Below are 8,456 nucleotides of genomic sequence, written 5' to 3'. Positions count from 1 at the left end.
AGAATCAACAAATTTCAGTGATGATGTAAGTTGGGTAAACACCCCTTTCTTGATGTACTCTTTGTCCTCACCCATCCCTCGTGCCAGACAAGAGAAGACGGTGGAGCTTTCTTTGACGAATGAAGAAGAAAAATTGACCAGCCTACTTTATACAACATGCCAAATTGTTTGCGTTTTCTCCAATTTAAGCGTAAAATTCTACGTAATGACACTAACGGTCCTTGAACATTGATTCAATGTGTAATATGATTTCTGTATTTTTAACTTGTTCAATGTGGTTCCTAAACTTTAACTCAATATGCAATGTCGTCACTGAACTTTTAATTTGTTCAGTGAGGTCCTCAAACTTTTGATATACGTTATATGAAAATATTTAATGTTGTTCTTCCATTAATTCAAGTTCAAGGGCGACATTGAACATTTTCATATAATTCATAGACTAAATTGAACATGTACAAAAAGTTCAGGGACCACATCGAACAAATTGAAAATTCATGGACCACATTACACAACGGGCTACAGTTAGGGACCACACTGAACAAATTAAAAGCTTAGGGACCACATTATACATTGGGCCAAAGTTCATGGACCATTTGTGGCATTTTCGCCATTAAATTCTTTGAGCATCCATGGGGACATCGGGTTTTTTCCCTCCTAAAAAATCATCTAAATTATGTGAGTTCAATGCTATGGCCATTGACTTTTGGCAGATATTTAGTAATAGACCCATCAAACGGGTGGATCGGGACAGGATTGAGTCGGGTTGAAATATGGTCCAACTCAAATAAACAAATTTAACTCGTTTTGACCTATTTTCATGTAATGCAAATTTAGTAACCCATAGCCGACCGGACCCATACTGTTAAACACTTCCATATTTAACCCAATTTAGGAAAATTTATACTCAAATGAGATGAGAGCGCGGACTGAGTGAGCGCGAGATTGAGTGAGGATGAGAGAGAATGAAGAGAAAGTCATAGAGGTGGGTTGGGTTTAAATTAGTTGTAAACCCATTTAATATCAATATTATGTTGAGTTTTACTATTATAAACTCATTTATAACCCATTTACTGAATATAATTAATCAATATAACAACTTAGCTCATTGTATATTGGTTAAGGCCCATGTCAACGGGTCTACTAATCTTACAGGTGTGATGCACTATGCTCACTTGAATCGGGCGCACCCAATAGTCAGTCATTCAATTGAAATCTGATGTAATAGCCAATCACATGAAGAGAGAAAACACTATAAATATGCAAGGGGTGAATTCGAGCTCATCCCTGGATCATCTAAGCCCTAAATTCCCAGTCTGCACAATGCTTCATTTCAGTCCTTTTGCCTTCATCTTACCTTGTCTTCTCTTTCTGTTCATGCTCATCAAAATTTTCAAAGCAAAAAGTTCCAATGCTTTGAAGTTACCCCCGGGGCCAAAGAAACTGCCCCTTATCGGAAATTTGCACCAATTGATAAGTCCAGAGCTACCACACCACCATCTGAATAACCTAGCGAAAACCTATGGCCCCATTTATCACCTCAAGGTCGGTAAAGTCACGCTCGTCATTCTTACGACTCCTGAAATTGCTGATGAGGTCCTGAAGACGCATGAGATCAACTTTGCTCAGAAGCCAACTTCCCATCTTTAGAGATGATGTCCAACACGAACTCAAGCTTCATGTTTGCGCCATACGGAGAATATTGGAGGAAGCTACGTAAGATTTGTGTCTTGGAACTTCTTAGCGTCAAACGTGTTCGTTCTTTCCGGTCAATAAGAGAAGACGAGATAAGCAATCTGGTCCAGTTCGTGCGCTCCTTGCAGGGCTGCCCTCTCAATCTCTCCAACAAGATCTCTTCATGCTTAAATGCCATAATATCCAAAGCAGCATTTGGTGAAAGCTCCAAGAGACAGGAGGAGTACCTTTCAGCTCTTAAAGACGCAGTCGACCAGGCCGGCGGGTTTAGCATCGCAGATGTTTTCCCGTCCCTTAAAATCCTGCGTTACATTAGGGGGAGGAAATGGAGGCTAGACAGCATTCGGCGAAGATGTGATCAAATTTCGAATCGTATTCTAAATGATCATAAGAGGCTGAGAGAAAACTTAAGTACCCAGGAAGATAGCTTTGCCAAGGAAGATTTTGTCGATGTACTTTTACGGATTCAAGAGTCGAACGAACTTGGATTTCCTCTTACTGATAGCCACATTAAATCTCTCGTCCTGGTATGTTTTGATCCTATAGCTATGCTAGTAGATTTGTAATACATGTTTTAAAGTTAGAACACCATAAAGTTATGTGTCACTATTTTCTACAAGTTGCTACAAACTGCTGGGGTTGTAGGTCTCTGCCAAACACCTTAAAAAACGGCAATACTCCTTTCCCAGCTAGAGTAATGCAGAAAAAAATGTATCGACCACCTTCGAAGTCCTTTCAGTGTTATTTGTGAAATCTAGCTCATTAATTGGACAAACCAAAGCAAAATTCTCCCATCCTCAGACTAAATGCATGTTTCTTTTTTGTTTGCACCGCTTTAGGAAACCTTTGGTGGTGCAACCGATACTTCATCGGTAACAGTAGAATGGGCGATGTCGGAATTGCTCAAGAACCCACAGGTGATGGCGAAAGCACAGGCCGAGGTACACAAGGTCTTGAAAGGGAAGGATCAAGTGCAAGACTCAGATCTCGAAGATCTCAAGTACTTAAAGTCAGTGATCAAAGAGACTCTCAGGTTACACCCTCCAGTACCATTAGTCCCCAGAGAAGCAAGGCAAGCATGCAAGATCAGGGGCTATGATATACCTGCAAAATCAAGGGTGCTTATTCATGCCGGGGCATTAGGAAGGGATCCAAATCGCTGGGAAAACCCAGAAAAATTTGAGCCAGAGAGGTTTCTTGAATCATCAATAGACTTCATTGGGACATATTATCATTTTATACCATTTGGGTTTGGCAGGAGGGTGTGTCCAGGCATCGCATTTGCTATGGCAAATGTTGAGCTCTTACTAGCACTCTTGTTGTACCATTTCGACTGGGCACTTCCCAATGGGCAAACTCCTGAAGAACTGGATATGACCGAGGCTTTTGCGGCCACGGTCTGCAGAAAGAGCGATCTTAATGTGATCGCCACCCCTAACAGTCATGGCCATGCCTGATAAAGACGACCTGTTGGTTGGGGTGGCCATTCATATTGTGCCATCGCAGCTCATGTCAATTATCTATTTCATCCCGTGTCGTTGCTAAGAAAATAAAGTCTTTGAACGGGGGCTATAACATGTCAGATCGTGTTAGTCTCGGTTTTTTGTCATATCAGCATGTTTGTACCAAAACTTTGAATTTCTCTCTATCAAATTTCTCGTGTTTGTGTTCCCTCTAATGGTCCAAGAAATTGCCTGCCTTTGCTTATGGTGGATGGTTGACTTTGCTTCTTTGTCCGAAACAATATCTTTACAATGAGTTACAATGGAGCTCAGCCACATTAATAAAACCATAGCGCTGGTTGAATTTGTGCTACATCGATAGAACCATAAACATTGTGGCGTGCACCACATTATGTAGTTGTCAATATTGAAAGCCAGTCGGTCATTGTCATCGATGCCTCAAAATTTTATTGATAAACTAGTTATGCTTGCGCTTTGTGCGTGCATATGTTGGCAATATACTTTTACCATATAATTTTTTTTAACTTGTTGTACTTGATATTATTTGCTTTGAAGGATATAGGTGGATTTCAAAAGGACCTAAAATTGAATGAAATGTCAATAGGCATGTTTCAAATACGTTAAACCTTTATGTTCTTTTTACAATTAATTAGTGTCACAGTGATATTTAAGATGAATAGACATTAAATCGTAAATTTGTAACACAACATATCCTTCAAATTATATTAGTATATCTAAATAAAGTAGATAAATTGTGTACTTATTTACACTTTGAAATAAGTTATACATCCAAATATAAATCCTATTCATCTAATAATACATGCTTCTCTTTGTGACTTAATTTTTATTTAGCTGCTATATCAATATATTTGATATATTTTCTCTTTTTTTAATTTTAAAATTAATCAAAACGGATAACTTAAGATCTGTTGGGATTAAAAAGTTTGAAAGAGATAATTATTAGATAATAAATTTGAGATGCTTTCGGGCCAAACAAAACAATTTAGAGGGGGATGAATAGGTTTATTTCATCAACAGAATTTCTCACAGAAGAAAATAAACAACACTCTCACAAAGATTAGTAACAAATCAAGGGTGACAGGTGCAAGTATTGCTATCAAGCACATACAGCCAATAATGAACAAATGATCTACTATCTGGATCCATATAAATAATGCCATAAACACTCCTACCAAAATTAGTGAAAATTCGTGAAATGTAACTTCATAACAAGTGAATTTAATTCTAGGCACCACAACCGATAGCCCCACTCACCTTATGCATAGTCTAGGAATATGCACTTTCTTACTCTCCTATTGAGCTTAACATCACTTATTCAAACATAACACGAGCACTCAAATATTCCAAAAATAGATTAATCAATAATGTTACCTGACCACACTTCCTCGGAAGTGCAATCTATTTATCGGGTAGTTCACCATATTAAGCACATATGCTAAGAATCTCCTAGCCATACAGCACTAGACATACTTTTATGGGCTGTCTCTAGTAATGTTTAGCTTATCAACTCTTCAACACGTTGTGGTGCATCATCTAACTATGCCTTCATGCAAAATTCATCTAATAGCTCCGAGCAAAACTACTTACTATTGTCGGTACACACATGATTAATTGTTTATTAGTCTTCTTTTTTATCAAAGCTCTCAACTACCTAATCATGACAACATCATCAAACTTGTGTATTAGCATAAACACACATATCTTCCTCGAGTAGCCCCTAATTGTTAGTATAAATCTAACACTCTTCCTCGAAGGACACCGCGGTAACTTGTAAACATCTAAGTGAATCGACTTTACAATCTTTGTGATTTCTCTTATAGTCTTACTGAACTTCACTTTTGCCATTTGTCTAAGTCATAGCACTTGCATGATCTAGTTTCTTAGCAAAATAACTACTCCGCATATTCCTTTCACTCAAAACCTTTAGGTCTCTCTTGCCAATTTGCCCCAAATGCATATGCCACAATTAAGACTCTTAAACAAATACATCCGGTGTCTCTGCGAAAAAATTTGTTGTTGGCTCGCCTTGAAGCTCATATGAGCCACTATGTTTAATTCCTCTCATTATCACCAGGGCACCATGAATGACCTTCTGCAGTATGCCGACACCTAGTTAAATTGAGGGCACTCAAGGCAATTAGATTCTTTTTCAATTTTGGAACATACCTCACTTCAATCAATATCCTCACAATAATGCCCTGCATTCTAATTCTAACATTGCCAACGCCCACAGCATCACACTCAATGTTGTCCCCTAACTATACTTTACCATTATCTGTGTACTGATAAACAGTAAACCAGTTCATGTTTACTGTAGCACCAAACAAACAGCCACAATCCATAATCTATCCGTCAAACGACGAATCCTCATTGGTAGACAATACATAATCATCACTATCCAATACACCATCAGCAATTGCAGCAATATCATCAGTAGACTCAACACTAATTCCCTTACCCTTCTCGTTCTTTAGCTTAAAGCAATTCCTTCTAAAATGACCCTCTTACCACAGCTCCAGCATACAACGCCACCAATCCTTGTTTTTTTTTTTTTAAATTGAAACCAATCCTAGTTTGATTACCTTTGTTTAGATTGCTACATGTACTAGTTCTTCTTCTAGTTTCACATACTAAAACAATAGACACTTGTTTACCAGACTATCTTCCACGATATCCCCACTCAGAATCAAATCGCAAACCTCATCAAACGTCAAGTTTCTGACCTAGAGAAATTTCTAACGGTAGTAACAGTAGTATTCCAACTATCAAGCAATTATGATTATAGAATCATAGCACACATCTCATCATCAAAGTTGAGTTGAACCGAACTTAATTGACTAACGATAACATTAAATTCATTGATATGATGAATAACCAATGCACATTCACCCATCTTTAAGTGAAACAGACGTTACTTCAAGTAAACCAGATTGTTCGCAAATGGCTTCTCATACATGTTCAATAAGACATTCATCAATCCCATAGTAGTTTCTTTCACGATGTTAAACATGACTTTACGAGACAATGTCAACTAAATAATACCCAATGCTTGTCTAATCAACAATAACCAATCAACTTGCTGATTATTATATTATTAGAATATTTGATTGCTTATGTTCTGTTTGAGTAAGTGATGGTAAGCTCGATAGAAGGACGAGAAAATGTATATTCCTAGGTTATGCATAAGGTGAGCGAAATTATCAGCTGCGGTGCCCGAAATGAAATTCACCTATTATCAGCAGAGAAGTTACATTTGACGAGTCTCCAATACTACTGAGTAGGAGTGATTATAGTAGTGTTCATATGGATCTGCACGGTGTTCAGCTTAAGGTGGAGTTGAAACCAGAAACTTCTGAGATAGCGTGTACTAGTGGGGTAATTGACACAGATGATGCTTATAGCGAGGTGGAGCCTGTAGAGCCAACAGTTGCTGTTATTGCTAAGATTGACAAGATACGTATTCGAACTCCTAATAGATATGGATGCAACGATGTTTTTGCTTTATCTATGGTAGATGAGGTTGTGTCTAAAAGTTCTTGTGAAGCAGTTAAATGTGTAGGTGCAGCTAGTGTTTTAATAAGATCCACGATTATGATGAAGTTCAAGCTAAACTTGGACTTGAAAGACTTTTATGGCGGTTTAGCCCATGTGGGCCTATGGGAGAGTAGTAACGAAATTCGGATTCTATCAAAGCGATTGCTACTTGACTCAAACGTCGAGCCAAGGTGGAGATTGTTATAATATGTCTCAAGTTTGAGCCCGTGAACGAAACCCAACTCAAGATAAATTATTATTTGTGGATACCTAAATATATGCCATGGAGATTAGATTTCCTTTTATGGTGTAAGAGTCCCAATTGGATAAGGATTTCAAGCAAAATAAAACAAAGGGTTAATACCATAAAGAACCCCAAATTAGTACACTTGTGACAAATTTAACCCAAACTATTTTTTTTACGACAAAAAATCTCAAACTTGTGCATCTATGACAATTTTACCCCGAACTAATTTTTTTATCATCAAAAATTCCAAACTAGTACACTTGTGACAATTTTACCTTAAACTAATTTTTTAACCACCGAAAACCCCAAATTGGTACAACTATGACAAATTTACCCTCCGTTAATTTCCGTTAAATTTTACTGTCAAATTGCTAAATTTGATGACATGTGATAGTTGACAGGTGTACCAGTTTGGGGTTTTATCCCTCTATTTGTCACAAGTTTACCAATTTGTAATTTTTCGTAATATTAATCCAATTTAACGGACACTAATGGAGGATAAATTTATCACAAATATACCAGTTTGGGGTTTTTAATGGTCAAAAAATTAGTTTGGGCTAAAATTGTCACAGGTATACTAGTTTGGGATTTTTGGTGGTTAAAAAATTATTTCGGGATAAAATTGTCACAGATATACTAGTTTAAAATTTTTCGTAATATTAATCCTAATATAAAAAGTGAAATATGCGGAAATCTGTGCACGTTGGAGAGAGAGGATGAATTTGGAAAGTCGAACATGGACATTTGACTTTGCATGGACTCGCTCAAGATGTGTCAAACAAAGAAGGAAAAAAACAAGGAAATAAAAGATACGAAAGATTCGGTAAATTCGGCAAAGGGTCCTCTTGTTTTTTTGGTAACCCAAGGAACCCCCGCACGGCTGACAACCGGGAGGTAAACCCTGGGGGCGACACGTGCTAGCCACCACACACGTGCACCGGTTAAGTCACCCTGCGGCGCCCGGGATTCGAACACCCAACCTTTTGCGAGAGGAAGAGTGCCCTTTCCAGCAGCGCCACCCAGGCGGGTGGTAAAGGGTCCTCTTGTTTGAGATTATGTAAATTAAGAATATAGGTGCGGACGTTCCTGTTGTTGATTGGATGAAGTTCGGCCATGAACAAATTTTCTCGGTGCTAAATTTCGACAAATTACATCCAAGACACGAGTGTTGAAGTCGATTAAATTCTTATGATAAGAATTTGTGCATAATTCATTCATAAAATTGAGAGTTTTGTGAGGAATTATGGACTAATTGGGTGTAATTTTTTTTTTTGGTCTACTAATTGGGTGTAATTTGAAGCTTGAAAAATACTGAGAATGTTTGAGTGACTCGATTGTGGTTATAATTTCTATTGTATCACTTGATCTATAGTAAAATTCATTGCTGCTTTCTTGTAGACGTAGATCGTTACGATCAAAGCACATAAATCTGATATCCAATTTATTTTTTTATTCTGTCTATTTCCACTCTTCGATTGCTTGCTTCCGCAATACTTTCA

General features: G+C 37.7%; 1 pseudogene; it reads left to right on the top strand.

Annotated features, from left to right (window-relative positions):
* Positions 1–1,262: 1,262 nt before the first annotated feature.
* On the top strand, positions 1,263–3,363 carry LOC115691934 (desmethyl-deoxy-podophyllotoxin synthase-like; annotated as a pseudogene).
* The last annotated feature ends 5,093 nt before the right edge of the window (positions 3,364–8,456 follow it).

Source organism: Syzygium oleosum, unplaced genomic scaffold (assembly GCF_021117445.2).
Source record: "Syzygium oleosum isolate NSW1041296 unplaced genomic scaffold, Sole_v2.1 Sole_v2.39, whole genome shotgun sequence".
Taxonomy (NCBI): Eukaryota; Viridiplantae; Streptophyta; class Magnoliopsida; order Myrtales; family Myrtaceae; genus Syzygium; species Syzygium oleosum.
The sequence above is the reverse complement of the archived record's forward strand: the minus strand, read 5'-3'. Positions and strand labels throughout refer to the sequence as shown.